The sequence below is a fragment of the Triticum aestivum genome, chromosome 1B (genome assembly GCF_018294505.1).
Source record: "Triticum aestivum cultivar Chinese Spring chromosome 1B, IWGSC CS RefSeq v2.1, whole genome shotgun sequence".
Lineage (NCBI taxonomy): Eukaryota > Viridiplantae > Streptophyta > Magnoliopsida > Poales > Poaceae > Triticum > Triticum aestivum.
This window is the reverse complement of record NC_057795.1, coordinates 175,691,000-175,705,029: the sequence shown is the minus strand read 5'-3', so window position 1 is coordinate 175,705,029 and position 14,030 is coordinate 175,691,000. Positions and strand designations below refer to the sequence as shown.

General features: G+C 42.4%; 1 long non-coding RNA gene across 1 annotated transcript; it reads left to right on the top strand.

Moving 5' to 3' along the window:
• Positions 1-5,883: 5,883 nt before the first annotated feature.
• LOC123089068 (uncharacterized) lies at positions 5,884-6,569 on the top strand. Its single transcript, XR_006442229.1, has 2 exons — positions 5,884-6,000; positions 6,077-6,569. It is a non-coding gene; the product is annotated as an uncharacterized lncRNA (long non-coding RNA).
• The last annotated feature ends 7,461 nt before the right edge of the window (positions 6,570-14,030 follow it).

Below are 14,030 nucleotides of genomic sequence, written 5' to 3'. Positions count from 1 at the left end.
ATCATAGACGAGTCAGCGGAAGCAACAATATCTGAGTACAGACATAAGTTAAACAAGTTTGCCTTAAGAAGGCTAGCACAAACTGGGATACAGATCGAAAGAGGCGCAGGCCTCCTGCCTGGGATCCTCCTAAACTACTCCAGGTCGTCGTCAGCGGCCTGCACGTAGTAGTAGGCACCTCCAGTGTAGTAGGTCGTCGTCGACGGTGGCGTCTGGCTCCAGGGCTCCAGCATCTGGTTGCGACAACCAGAAAGAAAGGAAAGGGGAAAAAGGGGGAGAAAGCAACCGTGAGTACTCATCCAAAGTACTCGCAAGCAAGGAGCTACACTACATATGCATGGGTATATGTGTAAAGAGGCCATATCAGTGGACTGAACTGCAGAATGCCAGAATAAGAGGGGGATAGCTAATCCTGTCGAAGACTACGCTTCTGGCAGCCTCCGTCTTGCAGCATGTAGAAGAGAGTAGATTGAAGTCCTCCAAGTAGCATCTCCAAGTAGCATATCCAGGTAGCATCTCCAAGCGCATCTCCAGTCGCATCGCATAGCATAATCCTACCCGGCGATCCTCTCCTCGTCGCCCTGCGGAAAAGCGATCACCGGGTTGTCTGTGGAACTTGGAAGGGTGTGTTTTATTAAGTATCCGGTTCTAGTTGTCATAAGGTCAAGGTACAACTCCAAGTCGTCCTGTTACCGAAGATCACGGCTATTCGAATAGATTAACTTCCCTGCAGGGGTGCACCACATAACCCAACACGCTCGATCCCATTTGGCCGGACACACTTTCCTGGGTCATGCCCGGCCTCGGAAGATCAACACGTCGCAGCCCCACCTAGGCTCAACAGAGAGGCCAGCACGCCGGTCTAAACCTAAGCGCACAGGGGTCTGGGCCCATCGCCCATAGCACACCTGCACGTTGCGTAGGGCGGCCGAAAGCAGACCTAGCCTAGTGGCGTTCCAGTCCAATTCGGCGCGCGCCGCTCCGTCGCTGACGTCTGAAGTGCTTCGGCTGATACCACGACGTCGGGATACCCATAACTACTCCCACGTAGATGGTTAGTGCGTATAGGCTCGTAGCCGACTCAGATCAAATACCAAGATCTCGTTAAGCATGTTAAGTATCCGCGAACGCCGAACAGGGCCAGGCCCACCTGTCTCCTAGGTGGTCTCAACCTGCCCTGTCGCTCCGCCACAAAGTAACAGTCGAGGGCCGTCGGGAACCCAGGCCCACCTCTACCGGGATGGAGCCACCTGTCCTTTCAGCCCCCTCGTCAGAATCACTTGCGGGTACTCAATGAGCTGACCCGACTTTAGTCACCATCTGTATAGTATGTATGTATGTATAGTAAATACCCGTGATCACCTCCCAAGTGATCACGGCCCGATAGTATAGCAAGGCAGACTAACAAGAATGTAGGGCCAATGATGATAAACTAGCATCCTATACTAAGCATTTAGGATTGCAGGTAAGGTATCAACAGATGTAGCAACAATGTCAGGCTATGCATCAGAATAGGATTAACGGAAAGCAGTAACATGCTACACTACTCTAATGCAAGCAGTATAGAGAAGAGTAGGCGATATCTGGTGATCAAAGGGGGGGCTTGCCTGGTTGCTCTGGCAAGAGAGAGAGGGGTCGTCGGTGATGTAGTCGACCACAGGGGCATCAGCATCGTCACAGGGTCTACCGGAGAGAAGAGGGGGGAGAAATAGTAGATACATAGCAATCAAGTGCATAACAGGACAACAAGCAGAGCTAGACGTGTTCTAACGCGGTAGTAGGTGATACCGACGAAGGGGGAAAGCATCCGGGAAAGTATTCCCGGTGTTTCGTGTTTTCGGGCAGAGGAGCCGGAGGGGGAAAGTTGCGAGTTCGATAGGTTAGGGGTGTGTGGCGGACGAACGGACTGCGTATCCGGATTCGTCTCGTCGTTCTGAGCAACTTTCATGTTGAAAATATTTTAATCCGAGTTACGGATTAAAAGATATGATTTTCTAAAGATTTTATTAATTTCTAGAATTTAATTAATTATTTAATTTAACCCAAAAATGGAATTATGACATCAGCATTATGTCAGGGTGATGTCAGTAGTCAACTAGTCAGTTGACCTAGTCAAACTGACATGTGGGTCCCACTGTCATTGTGTGTTAACTAATTAACCATGTTAATTAGATTAATTAACAGATTAGTTAGGTTAGTTATTTAATTAGGTTTATTAAACATAATTAATTAAGTTAATTAATTTAATTAATTAATTAATTTAATTATATTTTTTAATTATTATTAATATATCTTTTTTTCTCCTTTTTTTTGTTTTGGGGGCTTGAGGCCCCACTTGTCATAGGCCCATAGGGGCCTAACGGATCGGGTGCGCCCGATCGGGCGGTTTTGGGCGCAGGGCGAAGCCCCCAGGGCTGCGGCGTGGGCGCACGGCGACCGTGGCCGGAGCAGCGGCACGGCGGGGCCAGGGCGGAGCCGAGGCCGAGAGGGCGCTCGCCCGCAGGGACGGCGAGGCCATGCCCGCGGCTGGTGACGGCCTCAGGGCGGGTGGTCGCCGGCAGGGTCGGTGCGACCGAGCCGCGGCCAGCGAGAGGGGCCGGGAGGACAGGGGATGCGCGGTGCGAGGGGGAGCGGACGGCGTGGGTGGGCGGTGCGCGGTGAGCGCGCAACGGGTGGCGCCGGAGCGCGTCAACCGCGGGCGGGGAGGGCGGTGACCGTGGCGACCTAGGGAGAGAGGGGGCGAAGGGGGAGCTCACGGGGGGGGAAGTAGGGTCAGGGCAGCGGGGCTCGGGGTGGATGCCGGGGACGACGTGCGGCGGGGAAGCAGGCCGGCGGGGGAGGGGCTCCGGTGAGGCGGCGTTCTCCGGGCGCGGGGCGGCGAGGTCGTCGCGGCGACGGGCGACGGGGTCGGGGGGGGTTTGCCCCGGTCCATATCCAACCGAGAGAGGGAGGAGGAGGCCGGGAGGTGATGGGCCGGCGAGGTGGCGTCGCGGAGGAGGATGGAGGCGCGGTGGGTGTGGCGATGGGAGGCGTCGGGAGCGCGGGATCGATCCCGATCCAGATCGGATCGGGAGGGGGGGAGTGGCGACGTGGGGAGGGGGTTAGGGTTTCGGTGCCCCCCCTGGAGGGGTTATTGGCCTGGGTCTGGGCCGGCCTGGCCGGCCTGGTGGCCAGCTGGGCCGGTTGGCCCATCGAGTGGGGGTTTCTCTTCTGCCATTTTTTTTATAGTTTTAGGTTTTAGTTTTTCTGTTTTGTTTTATTTATTTTCTTTATCTATTTTCTTTTCTATTTTATTCTTTTAATTTCTGTTTTATAAAAGATAAATACAACTCCTAAATTAATGTTATAATTTATTCTACTGCCCCAAAAAGTTTGACACCTAATAAAAATAGTTTGCATTATTATTAATTATAAAAGGCATTTAATTAATTGTCACAGCTGCTGTTTTAATTACTCTAGAGCCTTTAAACATATTATAAAATTGTGGTTTCTCCACAATAATTACCTGTGCATTATTTTGTTCACTCCGAACATTTTAGTTTTAAAATTTGAAAACTTTTATTGTTTACTTGATTTTGAATTTGAATTTGAATCGGTTTTTTGAATTAACGAGAGATTAGCAACAGTAATAATGGTGACGTGGCATCATTAGCGAAGGATTACTGTAGCGTAACTATCCGGGCGTCACAATGGAAGTGCTTTTGTCAAGGGTAACCGACACAAGGCCTCTACCGTAACGGGTAGCCTTAAGCTATCGGGTCCGGTTTTGGATTCGATAACCCGCTAAAAGCATGGACCAATGGCAATTTTCCACATGTAAAATTCTCATTGGCCGAGGGAATCACGTGTTAGCTCCGCGCCGCGGCAGATGTCAGTTGTCCAATGGACAGCAGGCGCCTATGATACGTCTCCAATGTATCTATATTTTTTTGTTCCATGTTGTTATATTATCATTCTTGGATGTTTTACATTCATTCTATAGCAACTTTATATCATTTTTTGGGACTAACCTGTTGGCATAGTGCGTAGTGCGAGATGTTGCTTTTGGCTTGTTTTTTACTTCACAGAATATCAGTACCAAACGAAGTCCAAATGGCACAAAACTTTTTGGAGATTTTTTTCTACCCAGAAGACAACTTGGGAGCCAAGGAATCACCAGAGGGGAGGCCCATGGGGCCCACCACCCACTTGGGCGCGCGAGAGGCCCATGGCGCGCCCTGATGGGTGGTGGGGCCCACAGAGGTCCTCTCCACCGCCTCTCAGCTCTATAAACACCCAAATATTCCAGAAACCCAGGGGAGTCGATGAAACACAATTCCAGCCGCCACAAGTTCCAGAACCATGAGATCCAATCTAGAGCCATATTCCGGCGCCGGAGGGGAACACGATCACAGAGGGTTTCATCATCCTCATTAGTGCTCCTCCAATGATGCGTGAGTAGTTCACCATAGACCTACGAGTCCGTATGCAGTAGCTAGATGGCTTCTTCTCTCTCTTTGATTCTCAATACAATGGTCTCCTCGATGTTCTTGGAGCTCTATTTGATGTGATGACTTTTTGCGGTGTGTCTGTTCGGATCCGATGAATTGTTAGGTTATGATCAGATCTATCCATGAATATTATCTAAGTCTTCTTTGATCTCTTATATGCATGATTATTATAGCCTCGTGTTTTTTCTCCGAAACTTTTGTTTGGTTAGGCCAACTAGATTGATTTTTCTTGCAATGGGAAGAGGTGATTTGTGATGGGTTCGATCTTGCGGTGTCCTCACCCAGTGACAGAAGGGGTAGCGAGGCATGCATGTATCATTGCTATTAAGGTGTAACATCCCAAAATTCTAAATTTTGGAATGTTATATTAAATAAATAATTATGATTGTTTGTTTGATTGTTTGGGTGATTGATTGATTGAAATTGAGTGGAATTTGAAACTTTTTTGGAAGTTGAATGAGAGGGAATGAAATGACTTTCCCAGACTTTCACTTTGCCTTTTGATATCCATGAATTCTAATTCAATTCAAACACAAAACCCTAGAGAGAAGATGATATGACTTCTTCCATTTAAATAAATGAAAAGGGTTTTGAAAAGATTTGAATTCCGTTTGGAAACATTTCAAATTCATAAACTTTATGCAACTCAATGATTTTCACGAGGGAATAAAAATGACTTCTTCAAATTATATGAAATATGAGTTGGAAGTTAAGAAGAATCAAATTGAAAGTCATTTGGAAGTATTTTGAAACCCCCTTGCAATTTGGAATTATTTTGGTTTTTATTTAAATTATTTTCTCCAAAAACAAAATATATAGAAATTAGGGTAAAATGATTCCCTACAGCGGAAAAATGGAGAAAAAGAAATTTGAAATCATTTTAGTATTTTAAAACTGATTTTTACTGGGTTTTATTGCAATAGTGGCACTGTTTGCCTCAATTTATTTTTTTCTCTATTTTATTTGACCATGATAAAATGTTTAACATTTAGTATTTCTTTTTCTGAACATTTTGGTATATAATAAGCCTAGGTAAAATTTCCCATTTCTTTCTTTCTTTATTTTTTTCTTTCTCTGCCTTTATTTAAAAGGAAAAGTTTTTTTGGCCGAAGCCCACTAGCGTCGTGGACCATCTCCCTTGCCCTCTCTCTCTCTCTCTCTCTTTGCACAACCCAGCAGCGGGCAGCCTGCGCCGAATCTCTTTCCGCTCGGTCACCCGCTCCCACCTCTCTCTTCCTGTTGTCGTTGACCATCAGGGCCCGCATGTCATCCCCATCCTCTGTCATTTTTTCCGTGTTCATCACGGAAGCAATATCCTGATGCGAATCCTCTCGATTCGATCCGTTCGTTTCCCCTCGTGCAAGACCGACTCCCTATAAATACTGCCCTCCTCCCCCTCGTTCGATTTTCTGAAAAATCTTGATCTACCGTGACCTAGAGAGCCATCACGATCTCGCCGGAGTTCACCGTTGCCTGAAGCTTTCGCTGGATGATGCTAACGCAACAAAAGGTTCCCGAGCACCCCCGTCCGGCTATTTCTTCCTCCCTCGCGTTTCCGCACCTCGCTGATCTTTCTCCTCACGCAGACATGCATCGGAGAAGCCTCACCGACGACCATCGGATCTCACCAGAGCCGCCCGTCGCTCCAGCCAGCTGCTGCAGTCATGACAGGAGGCTCCCTACTACGCCGTTGCCGCCATCACCAATGCCTTCCCGCGCCGTGCCTCGTCCGATCCTCCTCGGAGTCCGGCGACCACCAAGACGAGCACCACGACCACTTCCCTACACCGCGCTGTCGTCTTCCCCAAGTCCGGTCGGCACCCTCTATTTTTTTCGATGAGCATCTTCGTCCGTCCGATCTGGATTCAACGCCCATATTTGATCCTCTATTTTTTCTGCGGCATAGGTTATTTAGTTCGTTCATTAGTTTACTTTAGTAGCAAACATCCGCCGATTGTCCGATCAAGATCTGACCGTTCGTGTAGATTTGTTTTTTTCTTTTCTTTCATCCGAATAATTCTGTCTAGTAGTTGGCCGTCCGTCCATAGTGGTGGAACACTCGCCTCATTGGCCCAATCACACGGTGACTCGTAGCCCTTGTCCGCTCGGTAGACTTTTAGGTTTTCTATTTCTGATTTAATTTACAGAAATAGTTCTGATCTTAGATCTTCAATAACTTTTAGGACTTTTATTGTTTTTGAGTGATTCCAATTGCGCCGTGTCACAAATTTTATGAATTTTCTGTTAGTGACTTGAAATTTTGAATTATACTAGTTTAAATTTGAATTGTTTCAATTATGCTTCAAACATTGTTTTGGCTCTAGTTTGAATTCTATAATGGGTTTTTGATTGATTCTTTTTGCTTCCGTTTTGTTACTGTTTTGTCTATCCAGTAGCATATAGTTATTTATTTTTAGTTTATTTTAAATTAGGTTTATAGCATAAACAGTACTATTTTAGTTCTAGTTTTGTTTTACTCTTTTCTTTATGGTTTTAATTGTTTTTAAACTATTTCTTTTTGTCACTTTTGACAAATTTAGTTTTTTTTCTGTTAGTAAACAAAATAAAATTTATTTTTATTTTAAAAAATTATTTTATTTAGTTTTGTATGAAAACTTGTATAGGTTATAGTTAGAGTTTCATAAAAGCTTTTTATTTGTTTCTTTTTGCAAATAAAATTTTACGAAAAATACTTTCTGTTAACTTAGTTGTTTTACTTTTTATTTTCTGTTAACTTATTAGTTTAGTGTTTGAATTGCTGTTAAGTTTTTTCTTAGGGAAAAACTATGTTAGATGTTTGTAGCAAAGTCATAGATTTTCGTTAGTAGTTTTTCTTTCTAGTTTTTTTAAGCTTCCTTGGAATTTGTTGGAATTTTGTTTTTTCCACTCTAGATTTCGCCAATTTTCCTTATGCCACTCTAGATTTTGACATTTCACTTTTGCCACTCTTAGTTTTAGACAATTATCACAATTGTCATTCCTATGGCAAAAGCAAAATTTTCAGAGTGGCAATTGTGATAATTGTCAAAATCAAAGAGTGGAAAAAATGAAATAAAATTATTTTGCTTTTGACACATAATGGCAATTGTGATAATTGTCAAAAGTTAAGAGTGGCAGAAGTGAAATGTCAAAATCTAGAATGGCATAAGAAAAATTGGCAAAATCTAGAGTGGTAAAAACAAAAATTTCCCAAAAATTGAGTTTTTATTTTTTGTTTTAATTTTTATTATGAGTGTTAGAATTGCTTGCTAGTATGTTTGCTTATATGAATGTTATGTTTGACTATATAGATTTTCAACGGAGTGACGAATAGTTCTACCAAGTCATTATTCTGAGAGCGTTATAATCTTCATCAAGTAATACCATGCAAGTTCACTTTGACCATGCTTTCGTACCAATGTTTTTATTGCATTTAATGGCATCTTTGCAACAACCCTCCAGTAGTGATATTTTGAAGTCTTATAGTTGAGTAGTATGCATGAGGTAGGAACCCATCACCCTGGACATTATTTATTTTAATGCTACGCTATAGTAGACGGGGTTTGGTATGAGTGCACGAGAGTGGTGTGAAGAAGGAGGACTCTACGTCAATGACGACAACTCCATGATGGCATATGCAAGGACTGCATCTTCAAGGCCTCAAGACTTCAAGACTCGAGACAAGAATTCAATACACACTACTGGGTGAAGGGCGGTTGACGGGCACCCTGGAGAAACCAGTGGATGGCCGGGATGCATGAAGAAGCGCCATGACATCGTGCGAAAAGCTTCACCCAAACTCAAAGAGACGGAAGAATACTTCATGCCCGGAAGCTTACCTGTGCAACCGCAAGTCACTATGTGCTCTGGCTTGGTTGACCTTAGTGCTGACTCTGGCTAGGACGGTGCTAGCAGATGTAGAACTATGGTAGGATAGGATGAGCACCGGATAGTGGTCAGGGGAACTCTTCGGAAGAACATGTTTCGGTCGTCTTGTTCTCAAACACCCTGAAGTGCGAGAAAGTAAAAAGAGGGATCGAATCTTGTGGGTAAAGTGTACAAACCTCTGCAGAGGGTTAAAACCTAATCGATTAGCCGTGTCCCCGGTTACGGACAATTTGAGCATATGGACCTGGATCTATCTCGGAACTCTCAACACCGGATTGATAATTTAACTGTGGGCAACTTATGATGATTTTGGGTATGAGACATCAGTTGGCGGAACCATGTCATGATAGAAAAACTCCATAGTACAGACTCTTGATATTCCTTTGTTGTAGGGAAAAATAAACCAGCTTTTATGCAAAACAAAACTCAGATATAGAGCCACGAAGACATATTGCATATTTATCATCTGCTTTCTTTTGTTGTGATCTTGCCAGTACATTCAATGTACTGACCTACATGGCTGCAACGTATCATGTTGCAGATACTTTCTTCCGACGAGTAAGAGTACGGTACAGAGTTACGGTCTACACTCAACTTGCCGATGGCATTGATGCGACTCCACACCCGATTGATTGTTTCCGCTGAGACTAATAATGTATATATCAGTTTTACGTTATTCATACATGTGATTGCACTTTGATATATACATTGATGTACTGTGTGTGCCAGCATACTAATCCAGGGATGGCATAGACGCACAAAGGCTTGACCGTCTGAGGTCGGGTCGCTACAGATATGGTATCAGAGCACATGTTGATTGTAGGACGTGACCCTAGAAATCGGAAAGCCCCTAGGACCGGAAATCTCTAAAACTTTATTTTCAAAAAGATCCTTTACTTCTCTTCTTTTCTGATTTTATTAAATAATCCCTCTTACCTCAAATAGGTAGAGTATACCCCTTTCCCTTTTGACCACACGGAGGATCAACTAAAGCCGCTCCAAGAAGGACAACATATCGGATAACTGATGGCCTTTTCAGAGTAAAGAGGATTTCAACATGCATTAGAAGAGTTGAAGCAACAACAGTTGAAGACTCTAAAGACTTGAAGAATCTGAAGAATTATTTGACCTTTAGAAGACCAAACCCTTGTTATACACTTACATTAGATGCGACGATTTGTGAGCTGTCATTTGTTTGATGTTTTCCGACAGCCACAAAGTAAAAACCCGTTTCTTCAAAACTATTGTTTGTATTGTGTGTGCCCCTCCCCACCTCTCTCGTATCTCATCACTAAACTTTTGGACCCCATAGATGATGAATGAAGTTGGACTGGTATTCTCTAGACCGATGACTCAGCCGGAAGCAGAGCTGTGGATTCAGAATATGGAGAATCACTTTGGTAGCAATTTGGTTTCAAGGAAGAATGAAGTATTATACGCTATTCTGTACTTTAAAGGAGGTGCTGCAACATGGTGGCAGATGCATCAAGCCATACAGGGATGGAATGGAGCAAAGACTTGGGAATAATTCAAGAAGACTCTGACAAGATCCTGTCTTATTCGGAAGCACCATGATACACCAAGAAATAAACCTTGTGCCTGCAAGACTTGCGGAGAAATAGGACACACCCAGGAGGAACACAAGGATGGATGCCTGATACATCTTCAATGTATCTATAATTTTTTATTATTCCATGCTATTATATTACCCTTTTTGGATGTTTCTGGGCTTTACTTTACACATTTATATCATTTTTGGGACTAACCTACTAACCGGAGGCCCAACCCGTATTTCTGTTTTTTTGCCTATTTCAGTATTTCGAAGAAAAGGAATATCAAACGGAGTCCAAACGGAATGAAACCTTCGGGAGCGTGATTTTTGGAACAAACGTGATCCAGAGGACTTGGAGTGCAAGCCAAGAAGCAGCCGAGGCGGCCACGAGGGTGGAGGGCACGCCCCCCTATCTCGTGGGCCCCTCGGGCAGCCACTGACCTACTTCTTCCTCCTATATATACCCACGTACCCCGAAAACATCCAGGGAGCCAACGAAAAACTATTTCCACGTCGTAACCTTCAGTATCTGCGAGATCCTATCTTGGAGCCTTCGCCGGTGCTCCGCTGGAGGGGGAATCGACCATGGAGGGCTTCTACATCAACACCATAGCCCCTCCGATGAGTTGTGAGTAGTTTACCACAGACCTTCAGGTCCATAGTTATTTGCTAGATGGCTTCTTCTCTCTTTTTGGATCTCAATACCATGTTCTCCTCGATCTTCTTGGAGATCTATTCGATGTAACTCTTTTTATGGTGTGTTTGTCAAGATCCGATGAATTGTGGGTTTATGATCAAGTTTATCTATGAGAAATATTTGAATCTCCTCTGAATTCTTTTATGTATGATTGAGTTATCTTTGCAAGTCTCTCCGAATTATCACTTTGGTTTGGCCTACTAAATTGATATTTCTTGCAATGGGAGAAGTGCTTAGCTTTGGGTTTCAATCTTGCGGTGTCCTTACCAAGTGACAATAAGGGTAACAAGGCACGTATTGTATTGTTGCCATCAAGGATAAAAATATGGGGTTTATATCATATTGCATGAGTTTATCCGTCTACATCATGTCATCTTTCTTAATGCGTTACTCTGTTCTTATGAACTTAATACTCTAGATGCATGCTGGATAGCAATCGATGTGTGGAGTAATAGTAGTAGATGCAGGCAGGAGTCGATCTACTTGTCGAGGATGTGATGCCTATATACATGATCATGCCTAGATAATCTCATAATTATTCGCTTTTCTATCAATTGCTCGACAGTGATTTGTTCACCCACCGTACTACTTATGCTATCTTGAGAGAAGCCACCAGTGAAACCTATGGCCCCCGGGTCCATCTTTTATCATATAAGCTTTCAATCTACTTTTATTTACATCTTTACTTTTCCAATCTATATTATAAAATACCAAAAATATATTTATCTTATCACACTATCTCCATTAGATCTCACTTTCGCAAGTGGCTGAGAAGGGATTAACAACCCCTTTATTGCGTTGGTTGCGAGTTCTTTGTTTGTTTGTGTAGGTGTGTGGGACTTTTGAGGAGCCTCCTACTGGATTGATACCTTGGTTCTCAAAAACTGAGGGAAATACTTACGCTACTATTGCTACATCACCCTTTCCTCTTCAAGGAAAACCAACACAAGCTCAAGACGTAGCAAGAAGGATTTCTGGCGCCGTTGCCGGGGAGGTCTTCGCTCAAGTCAAGACATACCAAGTACCCATCAAAAACTCATCTCCCTCGCATTTACATTAATTGCCATTTTCCTCTTGTTTTCCTCTCCCCCACTTCACCCTTGCCATTTTATTCGCCCTCTCTTTCCCAATTTTCTCCTCTTTTCCGCTTGCCTTTTTTCTGTTTGCTTCTGTGTTGGATTACCTGTCGCCATGGTGCAAGATAATACTAAATTGTGTGATTTCTCCAATACCAATAATAATGATTTCCTTAGTACTCTGATTGCTCCTCTTAATGATGTTGAGTCTTGTGAAATCAATACTGCTTTGCTGAATCTTGTTATGAAAGATCAATTCGCCGGCCTTCCAAGTGAAGATGCCACTACCCATCTAAACAACTTTGTTGATTTGTGTGATATGCAAAAGAAGAAATATATGGACAATGATATAGTTAAATTGAAGTTATTTCCGTTTTCCCTTAGAGATCGTGCTAAAGTTTTGTTTTCGTCTTTGCCTAAAGATAGTATTGATTCTTGGAACAAGTGCAAAGATGCTTTTATCTCTAAGTATTTTCCTCCCGCTAAGATCATCACTCTTAGGAATGATATTATGAATTTTAAACAACTTGATCATGAGCATGTTGCCCAATCTTGGGAAAGAATGAAATTGATGATTCGCAATTGCCCTACTCATGGTTTAAATTTATGGATGATCATACAAAAAATTTATGCCGGATTGAACTTTGCTTCTAGAAATCTTTTCGATTCGGCCGCGGGAGGCACGTTTATGGAAATCACTTTAGGGGATGCTACAAAACTTCTTGATAATATTATGGCTAATTATTCTCAATGGCACACCGAAAGATCTACTAGTAAAAAAGTGCATGCTATAGAAGAAATTAATGTTTTGAGTGGAAAGATGGATGAACTTATGAAACTGTTTGCTACTAAGAGTGCTCCTATTGATCCCAATGATATGCCTTTGTCTACTTTGATTGAGAATAATAATGAATCTATGGATGTGAATTTTGTTGGTAGGAATAGTTTTGGAAACAATGCTTATAGAGGGAACTTTAATCCTAGACCGTTCCCTAGTAATTCCTCTAATAATTAAGGAAATTACTACAATAATTCTTATGGTAATTTTAATAAGATGCCCTCTGATTTTGAGAATAGTGTGAAAGAATTTATGACCTCTCAAAAGAATTTTAATGCCTTGCTTGAAGAAAAATTGCTTAAAGTTGATGATTTGGCTAGGAACGTTGATAGACTTTTGCTTGATGTTGATTCTCTTAAACTTAGATCTACTCCTCCTAAGCATGATATCAATGAGTCTCTCAAAGCCATGAGAATTTCCATTGATGAATGCAAACAAAGAACCGCTAGATTGTGTGCAAAGAAAGATTGCTTTTTAAAGGCGTGTTCTTCTAGTTTCCATGAAAATAATGATGAAGATCTTAAAGTTATTGATGTGTCCCCTATTAGATCTTTGTTTTGCAATATGAATCTTAATAACAATGGGACTAGAGATGAGTCAACTTTAGTTAGAAGGCGTCCCAATAATTCAGAGTTTTTAGATCTTGATGCTAAATTTGGTAAAAGTGGGATTGGAGAGGTCCTGACTTTAAATAGCATTGAACCCACTATCTTGGATTTCAAGGAATTTGATTATGAAAATTGTTCTTTAGAAGGTTGTATTTCCTTATTGCAATCCGTTGTGAATTATCCTCATGCTTATAGTCAAAATAAAGCTTTTACCAAACATATCGTTCCATGCCTTGATGCAATCTTTTGATGAAAAACTTAATTTGGAAGTTTCTATACCTAGAAAACTTAATGATGAGTGGGAACCTACTATAAAGATTAAAATTAAAGATCATGAGTGTTATGCTTTGTGTGATTTGGGTGCTAGTGTTTCCACGATTCCGAAAACTTTATGTGATATTCTAGGTTTCCACGATCTTGATGATTGCTCTTTAAATTTGCACCTTGCGGATTCCACCACTAAAAAGCCAAAGGGAAGGATCACTGATGTTCTCATTGTTGCAAATAGAAATTTGGTGCCCGTAGATTTTATCGTTCTTGATATAGATTGCAATATTTCGTGCCCTATTATTCTTGGTAGACCTTTCCTTAGAACGATTGGTGCGATTATTGATATGAAGGAAGGGAATATTCGATTCTAATTTCCATTAAGCAAAGGCATGGAGCACTTTCCAAGAAAGAAAATTAAATTATCTTACGAATCTATCATGCGGGCTACTTATGAATTGAGTGCCAAAGATGGCACTACCTAGATCTATCTTCGCTTTTATGCCTAGCTAGGGGCGTTAAACGATAGCGCTAGTTGGGAGGCAACCCAATTTTATTTGTGTTTTTTGTTTTTGTTTATGTTTAGTTATAAATTTTGCATCTACCTTCTGTTTACATGTGTTTTATGTTTTAAT